Source organism: Corvus hawaiiensis, chromosome 14 (genome assembly GCF_020740725.1).
Source record: "Corvus hawaiiensis isolate bCorHaw1 chromosome 14, bCorHaw1.pri.cur, whole genome shotgun sequence".
Lineage (NCBI taxonomy): Eukaryota > Metazoa > Chordata > Aves > Passeriformes > Corvidae > Corvus > Corvus hawaiiensis.
The window spans coordinates 16,264,888-16,274,749 of record NC_063226.1 but is presented as its reverse complement, the minus strand read 5'-3'; the positions used below and the strand labels follow the sequence as shown (position 1 = coordinate 16,274,749).

Below are 9,862 nucleotides of genomic sequence, written 5' to 3'. Positions count from 1 at the left end.
ACAGCCCGTTTTCATTGTACTTGTGTTCACCCAGCTCCAGCAGTAATTGCAGCGGCACAGAATGAGTTCCCTAGTTGTCCTCCTCATTTTTGTCACTTGGAAAGTTGTATTTCAACTAATTTTCTGGACTTTTGAGTAAATGTAGGGTAATAGGGAAGTAAGGTCACAAGAGGCTATTGAATACTGTAAAGCAGATGGAGCATGGTTTCTAGAATCTGAGAAGTGTGTTGAAGATGCTGCATTAAGATTTGCAATGGAGTAAAAGCAAAAATGAAGTATTTGGGGGAAAGTGGTGACAGACACCTGTGCTGCTTTGCAGGGGTGAGGAATCCCATAGGGCTTTCCCTGACTGGTTGGTAATGGAGTATTTATGTGGTTATTGTCTCTGGGAGTAATGCTATGATTTTGTGAGTAGATGGAAATGCCTGGAATCCTCATATTTCTTTCATCCCAATCAGTTCATACATGATGTAGGCACTGTACTAAGCATAGCACAGGAGTCAACTGCTATCGGTACCGAGAATGTGTTACTCCCCTTGTACTGCCTTAGTGCTATCACCTGCCAGTGCTGCTGCTGTTCCTTTGAAAGGGTTGGGAAAATTGTTTTGGAGTGGCTTGCTTCTTTATCTCTGGGAAATCACACAGAATTCTCCTGGACAGTTACAGACCTGTTCTCAAAACCAACATGGATAATAATATAAACCCACCTCTAACACCCCTTCCTTTCCATAGTCATAGATTAGTAGTAAGAGAAATCAGGTGTTAAGTGTTAAAATACCCCCAGTAAACTGTTGTTCACATTTACATCTTCATGATAGCCAACCTAACAGATTAAGAGTTCTATGAATTATAACGAGATTTGGAGGATAGCTAACTGACTGAACTTCAACCCAGAGAAGCCTGAAGAAATACTCATTGTGTGAAGGAAGCAACCAAATGAAATAGCTGAATAATAATTTCCTCTGGAAAAAAAAAAAACATTGTGGGGCTGTCAGTTTGTTACTGGGTTGCACTTAGTTATGTAAGATTATACTTATGCAGCAACAGGAGGCCAAGGATGCCTTTTGTTCCCTTTGTTCTCTCTAACTTCTAGTGAAATATAACCTGGTGAGCTCTCGGACTGAATATTCTGAGTATTTTGAACTCAATACCTGAAAGATTTAATTTCCCTAGGCAGCAGTGATTTGTATGAGAGAGGGGACACTCGTTGAACTGTGATATGGCTGAAGGTTCCACCTCTGGAACTAGAGCCTGCGTTTATTCTTTTTCAGGGCATACTGCAATGATTATTTTCACAGATTTTCAAAGGCAGGATTTGGGGTTGAAAGCTGTGAAATGGCAGTGTTCCTGGTGGATTCCATAAGAATTACTGGACATTTGTTATTTATAAGTAGGCCATGGCATCAAATGAACTGCATGCTTAGGATTTTTTCCAATGAAGAGTTTTATTTATAATTGCATTTTAATAGTTATTCATGATGGCTAGGCAGATCCAGCATGTCTAACCTTTGAATCAGTGTTCTGAATGAATTTAAATATATTTTTATGTAAAAGAAAAATTGGTAATGCTTCATCAGCTGATTAGAAAAGCTAAATTTGCAAATTTTTAAAGTTCACCTTACACTGATAGTAGAAATAGTGCAGGGGGGAAGTGAGATGCACCTAGGCCTGTGCTTCTGGTGATGCCACTGAGGAGCAGCCTGAAGATGATCGGCTTCCAGTTAAAATACCAGTATCAAGTGTGGCAGTGGTTTGTTGGAACAGAAGTTTGGGAACCAGTCTGTATCGAATTGCAAGTGTGCTGAGGTTTTAGATATGTGAATTATAATAACCAGACTTGCCAACTTTGGGAGATGCTGCATTTAATATCCCTAGTTTTACAGACTTTGCAAGGGATCCTGAAGGATTTTTTTTCAATAAAGTATAGGTCCTTAGTTTATTAGCCCAATATCAAGTTCTGAAAGAGTGACCTAATAGAAGAAAGGCAACCATAGCACTGGTTTTTAATGAAGTATCTTGTAGTAACCTTATGGATATTGTATTCATTTTGTTTAAGTGGCAAAATGAAGACATTCTTAATTCAGGGATATGAGCATGTAATTATTAACAAGACTGTTTCAGAAGAATATGTGAAATGAACATCTTTATTTTTTATTTCATCACTACTTTTACTCTGATACATATTTTATATAAGCAATGATTAAGGTGAAAAGTTAATACTAAATAGATACTGGTTAATATCTTAATGATAGAGATACCCCATCTTTTGAAGCAGCTGAAGCTAATATAGTTGCCTTTTCCCCTTACTTTTAGGCAATATTTTAATGGCAATCTTCATGCTGAACTTGGATCTGCATTAAATGAAAAGATGATAATTTATTCAGTTTTAGCAGTATTTCCCTCATGCTGTCTTTCCTTTGGCCTCTTTAGATCATGAGGGTTTTCTGCTTTCTGGGTTTTTTTAACACAGAAATCAAGTGTTTCTAAATTAGGTTTTATTCATTGTGTTTTAAAACCCACATGTTGGGTATTTTTACAGAAGGTCCTTGATTATCAAGAGCTTATAGTAAACATTAAGAGAGTTACCAGTTAATCTCTCCATTTTAAGAGATAATTTTCTTTTCTTTTCTTTTCTTTTTTTTTTTAGTATTTTGATTATGCCCTCTTGATTAGTCTTAAGATAAAGAATAAACAGACACTGTCACCAGAGTTCATCCATCCTTAATATTTTTTCCCTCAGTTACCTTGTGGTGAACAGCCACTCTTAATTCTGCTTGCTTTTAAAACCTCCGTTCTAAGGACTTGAGCTTTTACAGATTTCTGTTATTAACAGGAGTTTTATTTCCCCATCTATGAATTAACCTGCATGGAAATGCTTGTGCACTTCTATGATACTCAGTACGAAGAATGTGAAATAGGAAAATTGTACATTGGTTTTGCTGTGCATTAGAGCATGGATTCCTTATTCAGAGAACATATCTCTCTTTTATTGAAGCATATAATAAATCTGACTGTGCACTTCATTTGGTCTTTGAAAACAAAGTGGTATCCTCTAGACGTGAGTAGGTTTCATAATACAGGATGTGAAGCAGTTTTTAAGCTCTGTTTTTAAGCTCTTGTCTCTGTTATTTTAATGTCTCCAAAGCTTCTGTGTCCCTTTCCTCAGCTGTCAATGCCATAAATTCTCCTGGGAATTATGAGAAATCAATCTACTTTGTTTCCAACACAGCAAGATGCAAGCAAGAAATTAAAAGGTTTCTAAGAGAAAATATTCATGTTGGAGCTCTCTATACTCAAATGGTATATTCTGTTAATATCTGTGTACTTAGTTATCCCAACTTTGATCCAAGATGCAGTTGGAGAGAGAAAAACTAAATTGAGAAAGAACATTTAAAATTAAAATTAATCATACCAAAAAAAAGGACAAAATAATTTTTTTTTAAATATATTCATGTATACACATGCATTCATAAAACATTTAAGCAGTAAATATCTAGCTGGTTTGATAGTGAAATTGTTTATAAAAAAATTCTTCTGGAACGATATTTTCTCATAATCCCTTTCTGCTAAAGACAGTTAAGGCACAGGTATAAAAAGCCATTAAAATTTATCTTGGTTATCTTTTTAATTTTTCCTATATTTTATGATTTTTTTTTTTTTAATAATATGTTGCTAACCTGCGAAGAGCCAGATGAGGTATCAATGTAGTTCACAATTCTGGGAAGTAGGAAGTCTGTAAGAGAAATTAGGATACATTTGTTCCTTTATTAAGTATTTATTTATGAGCTCCTTATGAACATATATTTGTCTTAGATCATTGTCCTCTTCTCAGTTACACTCTCATGGGCAAGTCACCAAGATTTCGTTTCTGACATTTCTTAGGAAAAAAGAAAGGAAAAGACTTAAAAACACCTGTTATGACAAAAACAAATCTTTTCATGTCTTTTATAATAAAAGGCACAAAAGTTTACAAAGTTAATGTTTAAAAGCCCTTTGCCAACTTCATTCTGCTGCTCCACACAGCCCTGGGACACCCAAAGGACTGAATGGATGTAACCCTCTGCTTAAGATAGGGCAACCTCTATTTCTTTTGATGTATGTAAAATTAGACCTGGACATACAGAAGTGTACCATTGTTGTTTGTTTCTAGGCTGTTTTGACAGCAGATTCTTTGTTCTTCTCTCTGAACCCCTGACTCATGGAAGCATCTGTGCTGCCATGGCTCGGGGAAGCTGAAGTTGAGCATTGTCAGCCAAGAAGCCACAAAGCTTTTGTCAAGCCTTTCTCTCTACCATGGGACTCGGACAGGGACCAGTTCTCCTTGTGTCTTCCCCCAAGTCTGCTTCTGTTAGCTGAGCACTAATTAGGCAGGGCTCTTCCTTTTTTTGTTTCTCCTTTGAAGTCTCTTGTTTGCCTCTGGGAGAGGCTGATTAGGTACCCAACAGCCCATGAGCTCCTTCCAGACTCATATAATGGGGTGTACAAACCCTGTATTATGCCACTGCAAAATCATCCCATTGGGAGCAAAAGGACAGAAAGGCTATGGAAAATAGACTAATAATCTCCTACCCCTTTCCAGTATTACACACATCCTCTCATCTGCACAGTCTGTCAGGCATCACTATGACCACCCCAGCACCAGCAGAGCAGAACCCGTCTGTAGTGCCTGATTATTAGAGCTGCTGATCACAGAAGAAATCCCACTGAAGAATAATTCAGAGAAGACTGTGTAGGAGTGAAACTTCACATAACCAAAGTTTCCATGAATTTTAAGAACAGTTTAAAGTGCCATAAGTGACTGTTCATTATATCTGAGTTAATGGTATGGCCTTTTTTATGCTTCTCTCCCCTGCTTTATATGCCCCTTTCAGCTTTGCTGATAATACCAGAATAGAGTTAGTGGGGAGATTTAGAGGTAAAGAAGCGTGGAATCATCTTAAGCAGACGCCATTGTAATGTATCCAAGTTATTTTATAAATGTGTTACATACAGTATTACCTCTTCTTCATACATTCCCGAGTGATTAAAATGCAGGGTGAGGGAGCTCCGTCAGGGAGGCTCTGGACTGCTCACCCCTCTGTGTGCTGATTATTCCACTGTCTTGAGAATTCTGCTAAGCACTGCAGAAATTAACTAAAATATAGTCACTGTTTGGTTAAGAGTATCTTGTATGCCATGGGACACTAGTGAAAAAAGGTCTAGAAGTATGGTCTTCTCAGCATTGATACTTCTTTCCCTTCCTCTTGTAAAATGCCTTTTTTCAGCTTACAGTGGCAGATTGTTTATTTACAAATATATGACAATCCTTCTCCCAAGGTTTTTGTTTCATTAGTGAGACTTTAAGACAAAACTTTGTACATTCTTTCTAGATATACAATGTAAAACTACTCTGAAACCATTTCATTACATCTGATCACTTCCTTGAATGTTATTTCAACTGCCTGAAAAATAGACACTCGGAATGAATCTTAAGAACCTGAAGTTGGTAAGCAGTGAATACACTCAGTGCCTTATTTTATATTGTATTTGTAGGAAATTGAACTTTGTTTGACTTTGCTGTATTCATTGTCATATTTAATTGATGGTAAATCCGCCTAAATTAGCCCAGTATAAGTCAAAATAGAAAGACTGAAGAAATAGTGCTTGTGCTGTGAAGCTCATTGTACAGCATGGCTGTGCTGCCACTGACAATGTCTGCTTAGTGCCCTGCCAGGCCATCCAGCTGGAACAAAAAGGGAGGAGTTTGGCACTTGAACTGAAACACAGTTCTGCTGTAAAGACATTAATAACTGAAAGTTATTACTTGACTGACTGATATAACTTAAAGCTGGTGTATAATATTTCCAGTTCAGCATCAATTTCAAACCCTTCATCTCCATTTGATGCCAACTGATGCAGTCATGTTTGTTGCAGTATAGTGTCAGACCCTCAATGCTATTCTGAACCTTTGTTTCCTAGAAAGAAAATTCAGAAAAAAAGTGTTTGGTCAGTAGTGAGTGCATAGTCTGAACCAATCTTCAGTTTGGCAGTTCCAGGGTAAATCATCACAGCAAGAAAATACAGAGAATCATATAAAGTACTTTGAGTTAAATTTTTTATTACAAAGATATTTGGTCTGCCTGATAGACAGCATAGGCAAATATAAACTGGAGAATATACTGAATGCAGAGGACAGAATTACTTATATAACATCATTTTCATGAGACCAGGTAGAAGGTGGTGATCTGGAGAGCTCTGTGGGGAGGGAGCACATACAGAAAAAAGGGAAACCAGTTCTGGTAATACAGACAGCAGTTTAGGGAAAGCAAATAGTGTCAGCAGAGGGGTTACTGTCATGCCAAATACAGCAAGAGGAGAAACAACAGATAGTGGCTGCTGAGAGGCTCTTGTTCTTGCTGGGTAGATATGATGTGTTGTCTGTTCTAGAAGCTTTATTGGATCTGGGGGGGCATTCTTTAGAAAGGCATCTTTTTATACCAAGGAGAAAATAGTATTTTTCCTTGTTGAAGTAGCCAAATGATTACTTTTAAAACCACAGAATATAATGTGATATTTGTATGTATAAAATATAAAGGGCCAGACATTAAAAGAGAAATAGATTTTCTTTCTTAGAGGAACTAGTTGGGAGGAAATTTGTGGAAGTATTCTGTTAAGAAAAAAAAGTTCAAGTAACAAATAATGCTGAGTTGTTTTCTGAGAAGGAGTGTGTGGCACTGTAGTTACTTGGAGCAGTCAGTAGCAGAGGATAGACATGCAAGCAGTAAAATAGTGTAGAGTTTCTGAATTGTGCTACACAAACCCTCTAAACTGTCATTTCCTTTCAATGTGAACCGCAATTTGCATTTTTCTGTCTTTCTACTTAACACTTCAATAGGATGTGACATGACTTTAGAGAACTGGGAAAAGCAGAGATTCTAACTGAGAGTGGAGTGCAGAATATTTACAAAAACAGATTTTTCAACCCCTGGATGAAGACTGTCCAGCCAGATGAGCCTAAGTTATGCAGAAAGGAAAGTGTGCTATTTGTTGAAGGGTCTGTTCTTTGCTACCGAGTTTGAATGATGTATTAAAGGAAGAAGAAGAATTTTCACTGAAGTCACATTTTAAAGTCAGCATAAGGGATACAACTCTACAAGTATTTCTACTGAACAGGAGGCAGTTCACTGGGTCTGTATCCGCATTCTGTTTTCTCCTCAGTGCAGGAAGATGGTGAATCTTTTTCCCTAGTTTTAATGCTGGCCATTGCCAAATGCTCTGATTTCCCCTTATACGAAAAATGCACTTAGACATTTATGCACTTACTCTTAGTACTTATTTCCCCGTGTATATCCTATGGTGATCTTTTGTTGTGTGTTTGTACAGCCAGTGGTAAATGTATTCCTCTGCTTACCTTGTAAAGCAGCTTACCTTATGTGCATGGCGTTTCCAGCTGGAAAGAACTTGTTGTCAATGCCTCAGGCTGTTGTTTCTCTTTCTTGCTTTTACAACTATCCCTGTAAACAAGAACTATGTCTACATTTTTATATTTAAATTTTGCCAGAGGGCTTTTGTATTCCAATTGCAAGAATCTGTAGTTGGAACAGAACTCTAAATATATAAATGCAAAGTTATAACATATGATTCTGTGACTATTTAATTATTTTATGTTTGGGTTTTTTCCACAGGCAGGTGCTTCTAGTACACTAAATAAATTCTTACTTTTGCTTTTAAAAAATTTGATATATTTGAATAACGTATCTACTCTTAAAATTAATGACAGTATACTTCAGACTATCTCCTCTGCTAGACTCTTTTATCTGTGCAGGTTGTGGCATGCACTGCACTCCTGGCCAAGTGACCATGATTTTAACTGCTCAAAGCATTGGAAGCAGCAGTGCCCTACTCATATCTCAGTTTGCTGTGAGCTGGACAAGTGTGTTAGTGCATCCCTGAAGCACAGACCTCAAAGCTGTATTTGGGATCCAGTTTTACCTGAGGGGTCTCGTAGAAGTGCACTGTCATGGTGCTTTAGGCTTCGCCAAAGTGTGTGTACCTATACACATCCTGCTGCCTGGAACATGAGTCAGACTCAGCTGCACTTCCAAAGTTTCACACTGTAACCGTAAAAGGGGACAACCAAATTATAGCTGAGCCAGCAAATGCTTTTGCAGTAGTGATAGGAGCAGGCTCCAAGGCAGCAGTAGTCACAGAAGCAACTGGTTAGCTGGACATACGTGGAACATGTGAAAGTCTGTCCGGAGGAAAGGGTAGCAAGGAGGTCTTCTGACTGTGTCTCTCTAAAGGATAAAAGAGAGGAAGTTTGGGGTATGTGTGTTAACTCTATTTCTCTATCACTAGATTTTGTACTTCTATTCACTCTTTTCAAAAATTGTTATTTCAGTTCTTAGAATTTCTGTAAGTATATTTTCAATATGTGAGAACAGTTGAATTACTTTATAGATCTGCCTTTAAATTTTTGCTGGTTTATTCATAGGGTTATTTCTTAAATGAAAAAAATCTATATTTTATGGAATATACCAGCTGTGACTGAATTCCACCTCAGTGACTTGAAATATTTTCATTATGTTTAGTTTGTCTCTGGAGTCATTGAGTTACTTCCAGATCCAGTATTAAATCTTTCCAGTAATTCGCTCCCTGGCTAGCCTGAGATATTATCCTAAATATTTATACGAGAGGGAACTTTTCTAAATCTTAGAAGATCTGGAAAACAATCACAAGATTTGGAGATGAACACAATTTAATTCTGTGTTGAGGTTTTGGGTTTTATTTCTAAAGCAGCAACAGAAATTTTAGAAAATCACAGACCCACAGGATGGCCAAAGTGGGCAGGCGCCTCTGGAGAACAACCAGTCCCACCCTGCTCAGAGCAAGGGCAGCTACAGCAGGATGTCCAGGGCTGAGGTGTGTTGGCTTTTCAGTACCTCCAAGAGCAGAGACCACACAGCCTCTCCAGGGAACCTGTTCCTGTGTTCAATCACCCTTTTCTTAGATTTAAACTACATTTTAATGGTGTTGAATGGAATTGATGGAATGGTAAAGTTATGCAGCCTTTCACTTTTAAGTGAAAGCCACTTGGTTTTTATTAACATCTAAATGTCAGTCGTGGTCTTAAACAACACTTATATTCAAATGAAGATTTCTGCCTATGCTGTGGCTATTCTCAGCATCAATACTGGCCATTGCATTTCCTGCAAGGAAATTTATATAACAATATTGTTTTCTCATGACAATGCATGTTTTTAGTTCTTGATATACTTAAAAGATTATTAAATCATTGGCATGCTTACAAGGAATTTTAATATTAGCATTTCCATACTTGCAACAAAAGCTATTTTCATGCAGCCAGACTGATCTGCTCAGTATAATACAGTAAGTCACCAGCAGATAGGAATGCAACCCAAGTGTCCTGATTACCTCTTACCTTGAACTTTCTGACAAACAAGTCAAAAAAGTTGTCACAGTATTTTACAAAGTTCTGTGTTTCTTAGCATAATTGTAAAGTAATGTGAAGTTCCACCGTGCAAAATAATGTAAAATCTAGGCATACCTTTTCTTAGCAGAAATTATCCAAAAGTAAGTTAGAAATATGGGGGTCCCCAGCACAGAAAGGACATTGACGTGTTGATGCAAGTCCAGAGGAGGTCACCAAGGTGATAGAGGTATGGAGCATCTCTGCTGTGAGGAAAGGCCGAGGGAATTGAGACCATTCAGCCTGAAGAAGAGAAGGCTTTGGGATGACTGAATTGTGGCCTTGCAGTGCCTGAAGGGAGCCCACCAGAAAGATGGAGAGGGGCTTTGTAGAAGGGCCTGGAGTGTCAGGACATGGGGGAATGGCTTCAAACTAACAGACAGTAGCTTTAGA

General features: G+C 37.7%; 1 long non-coding RNA gene across 1 annotated transcript; it reads right to left on the bottom strand.

Annotated features, from left to right (window-relative positions):
- Nucleotides 1-3,670: 3,670 nt before the first annotated feature.
- LOC125333045 lies at nucleotides 3,671-8,033 on the bottom strand. Its single transcript, XR_007206742.1, has 3 exons — nucleotides 7,972-8,033; nucleotides 7,408-7,493; nucleotides 3,671-3,733 (listed from the first exon to the last, which is right to left on the bottom strand). It is a non-coding gene; the product is annotated as an uncharacterized LOC125333045 (long non-coding RNA).
- Nucleotides 8,034-9,862: the final 1,829 nt, after the last annotated feature.